The following is an 18,616-nucleotide window of genomic DNA, read 5'->3' as shown; positions in this document are numbered from 1 at the left end:
TCTCTTATATATCTCTTATGTATCTCTTATGTATCTCTTATGTATCTCTTATGTATCTCTTATATATCTCTTATATATCTCTTATATATCTCTTATATCTCTTATATATCTCTTATCTCTTATATATCTCTTATCTCTTATATATCTCTTATTTATCTCTTATATATCTCTTATTTATCTCTTATATATCTCTTATATATCTCTTATATATCTCTTATATATCTCTTATATATCTCTTATGTATCTCTTATATATCTCTTATATATCTCTTATATATCTCTTATCTCTTATATATCTCTTATGTATCTCTTATGTATCTCTTATGTATCTCTTATATATCTCTTATGTATCTCTTATATATCTCTTATATATCTCTTATATATCTCCTATATCGCTTATATATCTCTTATATATCTCTTATATATCTCTTATATATCTCTTATATATCTCTATATCTCTTATATATCTCTTATGTATCTCTTATATATCTTTTTTATATCTCTTATATATCTCTTATATATCTCTTATGTATCTCTTATATATCTCCTATATCTCTTATATATCTCTTATATATCTCTTATGTATCTTTTTTATATCTCTTATATATCTCTTATATATCTCTTATATATCTCTTATATATCTTTTTTGTATCTCTTATATATCTCCTATATCTCTCCTATATCTCTCATATATCTCTCATATATCTCTCATATATCTCTTATGTATCTCTTATGTATCTCTTATGTATCTCTTATGTATCTCTTATGTATCTCTTATATATCTCTTATATATCTCCTATATCTCTCCTATATCTCTCCTATATCTCTCCTGTATCTCTCATGTATCTCTCATGTATCTCTTATATATCTCTTATATATCTCTTATATATCTCTTATCTCTTATATATCTCTTATATATCTCTTATGTATCTCTTATGTATCTCTTATATATCTCTTATATATCTCTTATATATCTCTTATATATCTTTTTTATATCTCTTATATATCTCTTATGTATCTCTTATATATCTCTTATATATCTCTTATATATCTCTTATGTATCTCTTATATATATCTTATATATCTCTTATGTATCTCTTATCTCTTATATATCTCTTATGTATCTCTTATCTCTTATATATCTCTTATGTATCTCTTATCTCTTATGTATCTCTTATGTATCTCTTATGTATCTCTTATGTATCTCTTATCTCTTATGTATCTCTTATGTATTTCTTATGTATCTCTTATGTATCTCTTATGTATCTCTCATGTATCTCTCATGTATCTCTCATGTATCTCTCATGTATCTCTCCTGTATCTCTCCTGTATCTCTCCTGTATCTCTCCTGTATCTCTCCTGTATCTCTCCTGTATCTCTCCTGTATCTCTCCTGTATCTCTCCTGTATCTCTCCTGTATCTCTCCTGTATCTCCTATGTATCTCCTATGTATCTCCTATGTATCTCCTATATCTCTCCTATATCTCTCCTATATCTCTCCTATATCTCTCCTATATCTCTTATATATCTCTTATCTCTTATATATCTCTTATATAAGAGATATAGGAGATATATAAGAGATATATAAGAGATATATAAGAGATAAGAGATATATAAGAGATATATAAGAGATATATAAGAGATATATAAGAGATATATAAGAGATATAGGAGATATATAAGAGATATATATCTCTTATATATCTCTTATATATCTCTTATATATCTCTTATATATCTCTTATATATCTCTTATATATCTCTTATGTATCTCTTATGTATCTCTTATGTATCTCTTATATATCTCTTATGTATCTCTTATATATCTCTTATATATCTCTTATATATCTCCTATATCGCTTATATATCTCTTATATATCTCTTATATATCTCTTATATATCTCTTATATATCTCTATATCTCTTATATATCTCTTATATATCTCTATCTCTTATATATCTTATATATCTCCTATATATCTCCTATATATCTCTTATATATCTCCTATATATCTCTTATGTATCTCTTATATATATCTCTTATATATCTCTTATGTATCTCTTATATATCTCTTATATATCTCTTATATCTTATATATCTCTTGTATATCTCTTATATATCTCCTATATCTCTTATATATCTCTTATATATCTCTTATATATCTCTATATATCTCTTATGTATCTCTTATATATATCTTATATATCTCTATATCTCTTATATATCTCTTATATATCTCTTATATATCTCTTATCTCTTATATATCTCTTATATATCTCTTATATATCTCTTATCTCCTATATATCTCTTATATATCTCTTATGTATCTCTTATATATCTCTTATATATCTCTTATATATCTCTTATATATCTCTTATATATCTCTTATATATCTCTTATATATCTCTTATATCTCTTATATATCTCTTATTTATCTCTTATTTATCTCTTATATATCTCTTATATATCTCTTATATATCTCTTATATATCTCTTATATATCTCTTATCTCTTATATATCTCTTATGTATCTCTTATGTATCTCTTATGTATCTCTTATATATCTCTTATGTATCTCTTATATATCTCTTATATATCTCTTATATATCTCCTATATCGCTTATATATCTCTTATGTATCTCTTATGTATCTCTTATGTATCTCTTATGTATCTCTTATGTATCTCCTATGTATCTCCTGTATCTCTCCTGTATCTCTCTTGTATCTCTTATGTATCTCTTATGTATCTCCTATGTATCTCCTATATCTCTCCTATATCTCTCCTATATCTCTCCTATATCTCTCATATATCTCTTATATATCTCTTATCTCTTATATATCTCTTATATAAGAGATATAGGAGATATATAAGAGATATATAAGAGATATATAAGAGAAAAGAGATATATAAGAGATATATAAGAGATATATAAGAGATATATAAGAGATATATAAGAGATATATAAGAGATATAGGAGATATATAAGAGATATATATCTCTTATATATCTCTTATATATCTCTTATATATCTCTTATATATCTCTTATATATCTCTTATATATCTCTTATATATCTCTTATGTATCTCTTATGTATCTCTTATGTATCTCTTATGTATCTCTTATATATCTCTTATGTATCTCTTATGTATCTCTTATGTATCTCTTATGTATCTCTTATGTATCTCTTATATATCTCTTATGTATCTCTTATATATCTCTTATATATCTCTTATATATCTCCTATATCGCTTATATATCTCTTATATATCTCTTATATATCTCTTATATATCTCTTATATATCTCTATCTCTTATATATCTTATATATCTCCTATATATCTCCTATATATCTCTTATATATCTCCTATATATCTCTTATGTATCTCTTATATATATCTCTTATATATCTCTTATGTATCTCTTATATATCTCTTATATATCTCTTATATCTTATATATCTCTTATATATCTCTTATATATCTCTATATATCTCTTATGTATCTCTTATATATATCTCTTATATATATCTTATATATCTCTATATCTCTTATATATCTCTTATATATCTCCTATATTTCTAATGTATCTCTTATATATCTCTTATATATCTCTTATATATCTCTTATATATCTCTTATATATCTCTTATCTCCTATATATCTCTTATATATCTCTTATATATCTCTTATATATCTCTTATATATCTCTTATCTCCTATATATCTCTTATATATCTCTTATATATCTCTTATGGCTTATATATCTCTTATGTATCTCTTATATATCTCTTATATATCTCTTATCTCTTATATATCTCTTATATATCTCTTATATATCTCTTATATATCTCTTATCTCTTATATATCTCTTATATGTCTCTTATATATCTCTTATCTCCTATATATCTCTTATATATCTCTTATCTCTTATATATCTCTTATCTCTTATATATCTCTTATCTCTTATATATCTCTTATTTATCTCTTATATATCTCTTATTTATCTCTTATATATCTCTTATATATCTCTTATATATCTCTTATATATCTCTTATATATCTCTTATGTATCTCTTATATATCTCTTATATATCTCTTATATATCTCTTATCTCTTATATATCTCTTATGTATCTCTTATGTATCTCTTATGTATCTCTTATATATCTCTTATGTATCTCTTATATATCTCTTATATATCTCTTATATATCTCCTATATCGCTTATATATCTCTTATATATCTCTTATTTATCTCTTATATATCTCTTATATATCTCCTATATCTCTTATATATCTCTTATATATCTCTTATGTATCTCTTATGTATCTCTTATGTATCTCTTATATATCTCTTATGTATCTCTTATATATCTCTTATATATCTCTTATATATCTCCTATATCGCTTATATATCTCTTATATATCTCTTATATATCTCTTATATATCTCTTATATATCTCCTATATCTCTTATATATCTCTTATATATCTCTTATGTATCTCTTATGTATCTCTTATGTATCTCTTATGTATCTCTTATGTATCTCTTATATATCTCTTATGTATCTCTTATATATCTCTTATATATCTCTTATATATCTCCTATATCGCTTATATATCTCTTATATATCTCTTATATATCTCTTATATATCTCTTATATATCTCTATATCTCTTATATATCTCTTATGTATCTCTTATATATCTTTTTTATATCTCTTATATATCTCTTATATATCTCTTATGTATCTCTTATATATCTCCTATATCTCTTATATATCTCTTATATATCTCTTATGTATCTTTTTTATATCTCTTATATATCTCTTATATATCTCTTATATATCTCTTATATATCTTTTTTGTATCTCTTATATATCTCCTATATCTCTCCTATATCTCTCATATATCTCTCATATATCTCTCATATATCTCTTATGTATCTCTTATGTATCTCTTATGTATCTCTTATGTATCTCTTATGTATCTCTTATATATCTCTTATATATCTCCTATATCTCTCCTATATCTCTCCTATATCTCTCCTGTATCTCTCATGTATCTCTCATGTATCTCTTATATATCTCTTATATATCTCTTATATATCTCTTATATATCTCTTATATATCTCTTATATATATATATATATATATATCTCTTATATATCTCTTATATATCTCTTATATATCTCTTATCTCTTATATATCTCTTATATATCTCTTATGTATCTCTTATATATCTCTTATATATCTTTTTTATATCTCTTATATATCTCTTATGTATCTCTTATGTATCTCTTATATATCTCTTATATATCTCTTATATATCTCTTATGTATCTCTTATATATCTCTTATGTATCTCTTATATATCTCTTATATATCTCTTATGTATCTCTTATCTCTTATGTATCTCTTATGTATCTCTTATCTCTTATATATCTCTTATGTATCTCTTATCTCTTATGTATCTCTTATGTATCTCTTATGTATCTCTTATGTATCTCTTATGTATCTCTCATGTATCTCTCCTGTATCTCTCCTGTATCTCTCCTGTATCTCTCCTGTATCTCTCCTGTATCTCTCCTGTATCTCTCCTGTATCTCTCCTGTATCTCTCCTGTATCTCTCCTGTATCTCTCCTATATCTCTCCTATATCTCTCCTATATCTCTCCTATATCTCTTATATATCTCTTATCTCTTATATATCTCTTATATAAGAGATATAGGAGATATATAAGAGATATATAAGAGATATATAAGAGATATATAAGAGATATATAAGAGATATATAAGAGATATAGGAGATATATAAGAGATATATATCTATTATATATCTCTTATATATCTCTTATATATCTCTTATATATCTCTTATATATCTCTTATGTATCTCTTATGTATCTCTTATGTATCTCTTATGTATCTCTTATGTATCTCTTATATATCTCTTATGTATCTCTTATATATCTCTTATATATCTCTTATATATCTCCTATATCGCTTATATATCTCTTATATATCTCTTATATATCTCTTATATATCTCTATATCTCTTATATATCTCTTATATATCTCTATCTCTTATATATCTTATATATCTCCTATATATCTCCTATATATCTCTTATATATCTCCTATATATCTCTTATGTATCTCTTATATATATCTCTTATATATCTCTTATGTATCTCTTATATATCTCTTATATATCTCTTATATCTTATATATCTCTTGTATATCTCTTATATATCTCCTATATCTCTTATATATCTCTTATATATCTCTTATATATCTCTATATATCTCTTATGTATCTCTTATATATATCTCTTATATATATCTTATATATCTCTATATCTCTTATATATCTCTTATATATCTCCTATATTTCTAATGTATCTCTTATATATCTCTTATATATCTCTTATATATCTATTATATATCTCTTATATATCTCTTATATATCTCTTATCTCCTATATATCTCTTATATATCTCTTATATATCTCTTATATATCTCTTATATATCTCTTATCTCCTATATATCTCTTATATATCTCTTATATATCTCTTATATATCTCTTATATATCTCTTATGGCTTATATATCTCTTATGTATCTCTTATATATCTCTTATATATCTCTTATCTCTTATATATCTCTTATATATCTCTTATATATCTCTTATCTCTTATATATCTCTTATATATCTCTTATATATCTCTTATCTCCTATATATCTCTTATATATCTCTTATGTATCTCTTATATATCTCTTATATATCTCTTATATATCTCTTATATATCTCTTATATATCTCTTATATATCTCTTATATATCTCTTATATCTCTTATATATCTCTTATCTCTTATATATCTCTTATCTCTTATATATCTCTTATTTATCTCTTATATATCTCTTATTTATCTCTTATATATCTCTTATATATCTCTTATATATCTCTTATATATCTCTTATATATCTCTTATGTATCTGTTATATATCTCTTATATATCTCTTATATATCTCTTATATATCTCCTATATCGCTTATATATCTCTTATATATCTCTTATATATCTCTTATATATCTCTTATATATCTCTATATCTCTTATATATCTCTTATATATCTCTATCTCTTATATATCTTATATATCTCCTATATATCTCCTATATATCTCTTATATATCTCCTATATATCTCTTATGTATCTCTTATATATATCTCTTATATATCTCTTATGTATCTCTTATATATCTCTTATATATCTCTTATATCTTATATATCTCTTGTATATCTCTTATATATCTCCTATATCTCTTATATATCTCTTATATATCTCTATATATCTCTTATGTATCTCTTATATATATCTTATATATCTCTATATCTCTTATATATCTCTTATATATCTCCTATATTTCTAATGTATCTCTTATATATCTCTTATATATCTCTTATATATCTCTTATATATCTCTTATATATCTCTTATATATCTCTTATCTCCTATATATCTCTTATATATCTCTTATATATCTCTTATATATCTCTTATATATCTCTTATCTCCTATATATCTCTTATATATCTCTTATATATCTCTTATCTCTTATATATCTCTTATATATCTCTTATATATCTCTTATCTCCTATATATCTCTTATATATCTCTTATGTATCTCTTATATATCTCTTATATATCTCTTATATATCTTTTTTATATCTCTTATATATCTCTTATGTATCTCTTATGTATCTCTTATATATCTCTTATATATCTCTTATATATCTCTTATGTATCTCTTATATATCTCTTATATATCTCTTATGTATCTCTTATCTCTTATATATCTCTTATGTATCTCTTATGTATCTCTTATGTATCTCTTATGTATCTCTCATGTATCTCTCATGTATCTCTCATGTATCTCTCCTGTATCTCTCCTGTATCTCTCCTGTATCTCTCCTGTATCTCTCCTGTATCTCTCCTGTATCTCTCCTGTATCTCTTATGTATCTCCTATGTATCTCCTATATCTCTCCTATATCTCTCCTATATCTCTCCTATATCTCTCCTATATCTCTTATATATCTCTTATCTCTTATATATCTCTTATATAAGAGATATAGGAGATATATAAGAGATATATAAGAGATATATAAGAGATAAGAGATATATAAGAGATATATAAGAGATATATAAGAGATATATAAGAGATATATAAGAGATATAGGAGATATATAAGAGATATATATCTCTTATATATCTCTTATATATCTCTTATATATCTCTTATATATCTCTTATATATCTCTTATGTATCTCTTATGTATCTCTTATGTATCTCTTATGTATCTCTTATATATCTCTTATGTATCTCTTATATATCTCTTATATATCTCTTATATATCTCCTATCTCGCTTATATATCTCTTATATATCTCTTATATATCTCTTATATATCTCTATATCTCTTATATATCTCTTATATATCTCTATCTCTTATATATCTTATATATCTCCTATATATCTCCTATATATCTCTTATGTATCTCTTATATATATCTCTTATATATCTCTTATGTATCTCTTATATATCTCTTATATATCTCTTATATCTTATATATCTCTTGTATATCTCTTATATATCTCCTATATCTCTTATATATCTCTTATATATCTCTTATATATCTCTATATATCTCTTATGTATCTCTTATATATATCTCTTATATATATCTTATATATCTCTATATCTCTTATATATCTCTTATATATCTCCTATATTTCTAATGTATCTCTTATATATCTCTTATATATCTCTTATATATCTCTTATATATCTCTTATATATCTCTTATATATCTCTTATCTCCTATATATCTCTTATATATCTCTTATATATCTCTTATATATCTCTTATATATCTCTTATATATCTCTTATCTCCTATATATCTCTTATATATCTCTTATATATCTCTTATATATCTCTTATATATCTCTTATGGCTTATATATCTCTTATGTATCTCTTATATATCTCTTATATATCTCTTATCTCTTATATATCTCTTATATATCTCTTATATATCTCTTATCTCTTATATATCTCTTATATATCTCTTATATATCTCTTATCTCCTATATATCTCTTATATATCTCTTATGTATCTCTTATATATATCTTATATATCTCTTATATATCTCTTATATATCTCTTATATATCTCTTATATATCTCTTATATATCTCTTATATATCTCTTATATCTCTTATATATCTCTTATCTCTTATATATCTCTTATCTCTTATATATCTCTTATTTATCTCTTATATATCTCTTATTTATCTCTTATATATCTCTTATATATCTCTTATATATCTCTTATATATCTCTTATATATCTCTTATGTATCTGTTATATATCTCTTATATATCTCTTATATATCTCTTATATATCTCCTATATCGCTTATATATCTCTTATATATCTCTTATATATCTCTTATATATCTCTTATATATCTCTATATCTCTTATATATCTCTTATATATCTCTATCTCTTATATATCTTATATATCTCCTATATATCTCCTATATATCTCTTATATATCTCCTATATATCTCTTATGTATCTCTTATATATATCTCTTATATATCTCTTATGTATCTCTTATATATCTCTTATATATCTCTTATATCTTATATATCTCTTGTATATCTCTTATATATCTCCTATATCTCTTATATATCTCTTATATATCTCTATATATCTCTTATGTATCTCTTATATATATCTTATATATCTCTATATCTCTTATATATCTCTTATATATCTCCTATATTTCTAATGTATCTCTTATATATCTCTTATATATCTCTTATATATCTCTTATATATCGCTTATATATCTCTTATATATCTCTTATCTCCTATATATCTCTTATATATCTCTTATATATCTCTTATATATCTCTTATATATCTCTTATCTCCTATATATCTCTTATATATCTCTTATATATCTCTTATCTCTTATATATCTCTTATATATCTCTTATATATCTCTTATCTCCTATATATCTCTTATATATCTCTTATGTATCTCTTATATATCTCTTATATATCTCTTATATATCTCTTATATATCTCTTATATATCTCTTATATATCTCTTATATATCTCTTATATATCTCTTATATATCTCTTATATCTCTTATATATCTCTTATTTATCTCTTATTTATCTCTTATATATCTCTTATATATCTCTTATATATCTCTTATATATCTCTTATATATCTCTTATGTATCTCTTATATATCTCTTATATATCTCTTATATATCTCTTATCTCTTATATATCTCTTATGTATCTCTTATGTATCTCTTATGTATCTCTTATATATCTCTTATGTATCTCTTATATATCTCTTATATATCTCTTATATATCTCCTATATCGCTTATATATCTCTTATGTATCTCTTATGTATCTCTTATGTATCTCTTATGTATCTCTTATATATCTCTTATGTATCTCTTATATATCTCTTATATATCTCCTATATCGCTTATATATCTCTTATATATCTCTTATATATCTCTTATATATCTCTTATATATCTCTTATATATCTCTATATCTCTTATATATCTCTTATATATCTCTTATATATCTCTTATATATCTCTTATATATCTCCTATATCTCTTATTTATCTCTTATATATCTCTTATATATCTCTTATGTATCTTTTTTATATCTCTTATATATCTCTTATATATCTCTTATATATCTCTTATATATCTTTTTTGTATCTCTTATGTATCTCTTATGTATCTCTTATATATCTCCTATATCTCTCCTATATCTCTCCTATATCTCTCATGTATCTCTTATATATCTCTTATATATCTCTTATATATCTCTTATATATCTCGTATATATCTTATATATCTCTTATATATATATATATATATATATATCTCTTATATATCTCTTATATATCTCTTATATATCTCTTATGTATCTCTTATGTATCTCTTATATATCTCTTATATATCTCTTATATATCTTTTTTATATCTCTTATATATCTCTTATGTATCTCTTATGTATCTCTTATGTATCTCTTATATATCTCTTATGTATCTCTTATGTATCTCTTATATATCTCTTATGTATCTCTTATCTCTTATATATCTCTTATGTATCTCTTATGTATCTCTTATGTATCTCTTATGTATCTCTTATGTATCTCTTATGTATCTCTCATGTATCTCTCATGTATCTCTCATGTATCTCTCATGTATCTCTCATGTATCTCTCATGTATCTCTCATGTATCTCTCATGTATCTCTCATGTATCTCTCCTGTATCTCTCCTGTATCTCTCCTGTATCTCTCCTGTATCTCTCCTGTATCTCTTATGTATCTCTTATGTATCTCTTATGTATCTCCTATGTATCTCCTATATCTCTCCTATATCTCTCCTATATCTCTCCTGTATCTCTTATGTATCTCTTATGTATCTCTTATATATCTCTTATGTATCTCTTATGTATCTCTTATGTATCTCTTATGTATCTCTTATGTATCTCTTATCTCTTATATATCTCTTATGTATCTCTTATCTCTTATATATCTCTTATATATCTCTTATGTATCTCTTATGTATCTCTTATATATCTCTTATATATCTCTTATCTCTTATATATCTCTTATGTATCTCTTATCTCTTATATATCTCTTATATATCTCTTATATATCTCCTATATCGCTTATATATCTCTTATGTATCTCTTATGTATCTCTTATGTATCTCTTATGTATCTCTTATATATCTCTTATATATCTCTTATATATCTCCTATATCTCTTATATATCTCTTATATATCTCTTATATATCTCTTATATATCTCTTATGTATCTCTTATGTATCTCTTATGTATCTCTTATGTATCTCTTATGTATCTCTTATATATCTCTTATGTATCTCTTATATATCTCTTATATATCTCTTATATATCTCTTATATTGCTTATATATCTCTTATATATCTCTTATATATCTCTTATATATCTCTTATATATCTCTATATCTCTTATATATCTCTTATGTATCTCTTATATATCTTTTTTATATCTCTTATATATCTCTTATATATCTCTTATGTATCTCTTATATATCTCCTATATCTCTTATATATCTCTTATATATCTCTTATTTATCTCTTATATATCTCTTATATATCTCTTATGTATCTTTTTTATATCTCTTATATATCTCTTATATATCTCTTATATATCTCTTATATCTCTTATATATCTCTTATCTCTTATATATCTCTTATCTCTTATATATCTCTTATTTATCTCTTATATATCTCTTATATATCTCTTATATATCTCTTATATATCTCTTATGTATCTCTTATATATCTCTTATATATCTCTTATATATCTCTTATATATCTCTTATCTCTTATATATCTCTTATGTATCTCTTATGTATCTCTTATGTATCTCTTATATATCTCTTATATATCTCTTATATATCTCTTATATATCTCCTATATCGCTTATATATCTCTTATATATCTCTTATATATCTCTTATATATCTCCTATATCTCTTATATATCTCTTATATATCTCTTATATATCTCTTATATATCTCTTATATATCTCTTATGTATCTCTTATGTATCTCTTATGTATCTCTTATGTATCTCTTATGTATCTCTTATATATCTCTTATATATCTCTTATATATCTCTTATATATCTCTATATCTCTTATATATCTCTTATGTATCTCTTATATATCTTTTTTATATCTCTTATATATCTCTTATATATCTCTTATGTATCTTTTATATATCTCCTATATCTCTTATATATCTCTTATATATCTCTTATTTATCTCTTATATATCTCTTATATATCTCTTATGTATCTTTTTTATATCTCTTATATATCTCTTATATATCTCTTATATATCTTTTTTGTATCTCTTATGTATCTCTTATGTATCTCTTATATATCTCTTATATATCTCCTATATCTCTCCTATATCTCTCATATATCTCTCATATATCTCTCATATATCTCTTATGTATCTCTTATGTATCTCTTATGTATCTCTTATATATCTCTTATATATCTCTTATATATCTCCTATATCGCTTATATATCTCTTATATATCTCTTATATATCTCTTATATATCTCTTATATATCTCTATATCTCTTATATATCTCTTATGTATCTCTTATATATCTTTTTTATATCTCTTATATATCTCTTATATATCTCTTATGTATCTCTTATATATCTCCTATATCTCTTATATATCTCTTATATATCTCTTATTTATCTCTTATATATCTCTTATATATCTCTTATGTATCTTTTTTATATCTCTTATATATCTCTTATATATCTCTTATATATCTCTTATATCTCTTATATATCTCTTATCTCTTATATATCTCTTATCTCTTATATATCTCTTATTTATCTCTTATATATCTCTTATTTATCTCTTATATATCTCTTATATATCTCTTATATATCTCTTATATATCTCTTATGTATCTCTTATATATCTCTTATATATCTCTTATATATCTCTTATCTCTTATATATCTCTTATGTATCTCTTATGTATCTCTTATGTATCTCTTATATATCTCTTATGTATCTCTTATATATCTCTTATATATCTCTTATATATCTCCTATATCGCTTATATATCTCTTATATATCTCTTATATATCTCTTATATATCTCCTATATCTCTTATATATCTCTTATATATCTCTTATATATCTCTTATATATCTCTTATATATCTCTTATGTATCTCTTATGTATCTCTTATGTATCTCTTATGTATCTCTTATGTATCTCTTATATATCTCTTATGTATCTCTTATGTATCTCTTATATATCTCTTATATATCTCCTATATCGCTTATATATCTCTTATATATCTCTTATATATCTCTATATCTCTTATATATCTCTTATGTATCTCTTATATATCTTTTTTATATCTCTTATATATCTCTTATATATCTCTTATGTATCTCTTATATATCTCCTATATCTCTTATATATCTCTTATGTATCTCTTATGTATCTCTTATGTATCTTTTTTATATCTCTTATATATCTCTTATATATCTCTTATATATCTCTTATATATCTTTTTTGTATCTCTTATGTATCTCTTATGTATCTCTTATATATCTCTTATATATCTCCTATATCTCTCCTGTATCTCTCATGTATCTCTCATGTATCTCTCATGTATCTCTTATGTATCTCTTATGTATCTCTTATATATCTCTTATATATCTCTTATATATCTCCTATATCTCTCCTATATCTCTCCTATATCTCTCCTGTATCTCTCATGTATCTCTCATGTATCTCTTATGTATCTCTTATATATCTCTTATATATCTCTTATATATCTCTTATATATCTCTTATGTATCTCTTATGTATCTCTTATGTATCTCTTATGTATCTCTTATGTATCTCTTATATATCTCTTATATATCTCTTATATATCTCTTATATATCTCTTATATATCTTTTTTATATCTCTTATATATCTCTTATATATCTCTTATATATCTCTTATATATCTCTTATATATCTCTTATGTATCTCTTATGTATCTCTTATGTATCTCTTATATATCTCTTATATATCTCTTATATATCTCTTATATATCTCTTATATATCTTTTTTATATCTCTTATATATCTCTTATGTATCTCTTATGTATCTCTTATATATCTCTTATATATCTCTTATATATCTCTTATGTATCTCTTATATATCTCTTATATATCTCTTATGTATCTCTTATCTCTTATATATCTCTTATGTATCTCTTATCTCTTATATATCTCTTATGTATCTCTTATGTATCTCTTATGTATCTCTTATGTATCTCTTATGTATCTCTTATGTATCTCTTATGTATCTCTCACGTATCTCTCACGTATCTCTCATGTATCTCTCATGTATCTCTCATGTATCTCTCATGTATCTCTCATGTATCTCTCCTGTATCTCTCCTGTATCTCTCCTGTATCTCTCCTGTATCTCTCCTGTATCTCTCCTGTATCTCTCCTGTATCTCTCATGTATCTCTTATGTATCTCCTATGTATCTCCTATATCTCTCCTATATCTCTCCTATATCTCTCCTATATCTCTCCTATATCTCTTATATATCTCTTATCTCTTATATATCTCTTATATAAGAGATATAGGAGATATATAAGAGATATATAAGAGATATATAAGAGATAAGAGATATATAAGAGATATATAAGAGATATATAAGAGATATATAAGAGATATATAAGAGATATAGGTGATATATAAGAGATATATATCTCTTATGTATCTCTTATATATCTCTTATATATCTCTTATATATCTCTTATATATCTCTTATATATCTCTTATATGTCTCTTATATATCTCTTATATATCTCTTATATATCTCTTATATATCTCTTATATATCTCTTATATATCTCTTATATATCTCTTATCTCTTATGTATCTCTTATGTATCTCTTATGTATCTCTTATGTATCTCTTATATATCTCTTATGTATCTCTTATATATCTCTTATATATCTCTTATATATCTCCTATATCGCTTATATATCTCTTATATATCTCTTATATATCTCTTATATATCTCTTATATATCTCTATATCTCTTATATATCTCTTATATATCTCTATCTCTTATATATCTTATATATCTCCTATATATCTCCTATATATCTCCTATATATCTCTTATATATCTCCTATATATCTCTTATGTATCTCTTATATATATCTCTTATATATCTCTTATGTATCTCTTATATATCTCTTATATATCTCTTATATCTTATATATCTCTTGTATATCTCTTATATATCTCCTATATCTCTTATATATCTCTTATATATCTCTTATATATCTCTATATATCTCTTATGTATCTCTTATATATATCTCTTATATATATCTTATATATCTCTATATCTCTTATATATCTCTTATATATCTCCTATATTTCTAATGTATCTCTTATATATCTCTTATATATCTCTTATATATCTCTTATATATCTCTTATATATCTCTTATCTCCTATATATCTCTTATATATCTCTTATATATCTCTTATATATCTCTTATATATCTCTTATCTCCTATATATCTCTTATATATCTCTTATATATCTCTTATATATCTCTTATATATCTCTTATGGCTTATATATCTCTTATGTATCTCTTATATATCTCTTATATATCTCTTATCTCTTATATATCTCTTATATATCTCTTATATATCTCTTATATATCTCTTATCTCTTATATATCTCTTATATATCTCTTATATATCTCTTATCTCCTATATATCTCTTATATATCTCTTATGTATCTCTTATATATCTCTTATATATCTCTTATATATCTCTTATATATCTCTTATATATCTCTTATATATCTCTTTTATCTCTTATATATCTCTTATCTCTTATATATCTCTTATCTCTTATATATCTCTTATTTATCTCTTATATATCTCTTATTTATCTCTTATATATCTCTTATATATCTCTTATATATCTCTTATATATCTCTTATATATCTCTTATGTATCTCTTATATATCTCTTATATATCTCTTATATATCTCTTATATATCTCTTATCTCTCTCTTATGTATCTCTTATGTATCTCTTATGTATCTCTTATATATCTCTTATGTATCTCTTATATATCTCTTATATATCTCTTATATATCTCTTATTTATCTCTTATATATCTCTTATATATCTCTTATGTATCTTTTTTATATCTCTTATATATCTCTTATATATCTCTTATATATCTCTTATATATCTTTTTTGTATCTCTTATGTATCTCTTATGTATCTCTTATATATCTCTTATATATCTCCTATATCTCTCCTATATCTCTCATATATCTCTCATATATCTCTTATGTATCTCTTATGTATCTCTTATGTATCTCTTATATATCTCTTATATATCTCTTATATATCTCCTATATCGCTTATATATCTCTTATATATCTCTTATATATCTCTTATATATCTCTTATATATCTCTATATCTCTTATATATCTCTTATGTATCTCTTATATATCTTTTTTATATCTCTTATATATCTCTTATGTATCTCTTATATATCTCCTATATCTCTTATATATCTCTTATATATCTCTTATTTATCTCTTATATATCTCTTATATATCTCTTATGTATCTTTTTTATATCTCTTATATATCTCTTATATATCTCTTATATATCTCTTATATCTCTTATATATCTCTTATCTCTTATATATCTCTTATCTCTTATATATCTCTTATTTATCTCTTATATATCTCTTATTTATCTCTTATATATCTCTTATATATCTCTTATATATCTCTTTTATATCTCTTATGTATCTCTTATATATCTCTTATATATCTCTTATATATCTCTTATCTCTTATATATCTCGTATGTATCTCTTATGTATCTCTTATATATCTCTTATGTATCTCTTATATATCTCTTATATATCTCTTATATATCTCCTATATCGCTTATATATCTCTTATATATCTCTTATATATCTCTTATATATCTCCTATATCTCTTATATATCTCTTATATATCTCTTATATATCTCTTATATATCTCTTATATATCTCTTATGTATCTCTTATGTATCTCTTATGTATCTCTTATGTATCTCTTATGTATCTCTTATATATCTCTTATGTATCTCTTATGTATCTCTTATATATCTCTTATATATCTCCTATATCGCTTATATATCTCTTATATATCTCTTATATATCTCTTATATATCTCTATATCTCTTATATATCTCTTATGTATCTCTTATATATCTTTTTTATATCTCTTATATATCTCTTATATATCTCTTATGTATCTCTTATATATCTCCTATATCTCTTATATATCTCTTATATATCTCTTATGTATCTCTTATGTATCTTTTTTATATCTCTTATATATCTCTTATATATCTCTTATATATCTCTTATATATCTTTTTTGTATCTCTTATGTATCTCTTATGTATCTCTTATATATCTCTTATATATCTCCTATATCTCTCCTATATCTCTCATATATCTCTCATGTATCTCTCATGTATCTCTTATGTATCTCTTATGTATCTCTTATGTATCTCTTATGTATCTCTTATGTATCTCTTATATATCTCTTATATATCTCCTATATCTCTCCTATATCTCTCCTATATCTCTCCTATATCTCTCATATATCTCTCATATATCTCTCATGTATCTCTTATGTATCTCTTATGTATCTCTTATATATCTCTTATATATCTCTTATATATCTCTTATATATCTCTTATGTATCTCTTATGTATCTCTTATGTATCTCTTATGTATCTCTTATGTATCTCTTATGTATCTCTTATATATCTCTTATATATCTCTTATATATCTCTTATATATCTTTTTTATATCTCTTATATATCTCTTATGTATCTCTTATGTATCTCTTATATATCTCTTATATATCTCTTATATATCTCTTA

Source organism: Crinia signifera, chromosome 12 (assembly GCF_055691185.1).
Source record: "Crinia signifera chromosome 12, ASM5569118v1, whole genome shotgun sequence".
Taxonomy (NCBI): domain Eukaryota; kingdom Metazoa; phylum Chordata; class Amphibia; order Anura; family Myobatrachidae; genus Crinia; species Crinia signifera.
The sequence above is the reverse complement of the archived record's forward strand: the minus strand, read 5'-3'. Positions refer to the sequence as shown.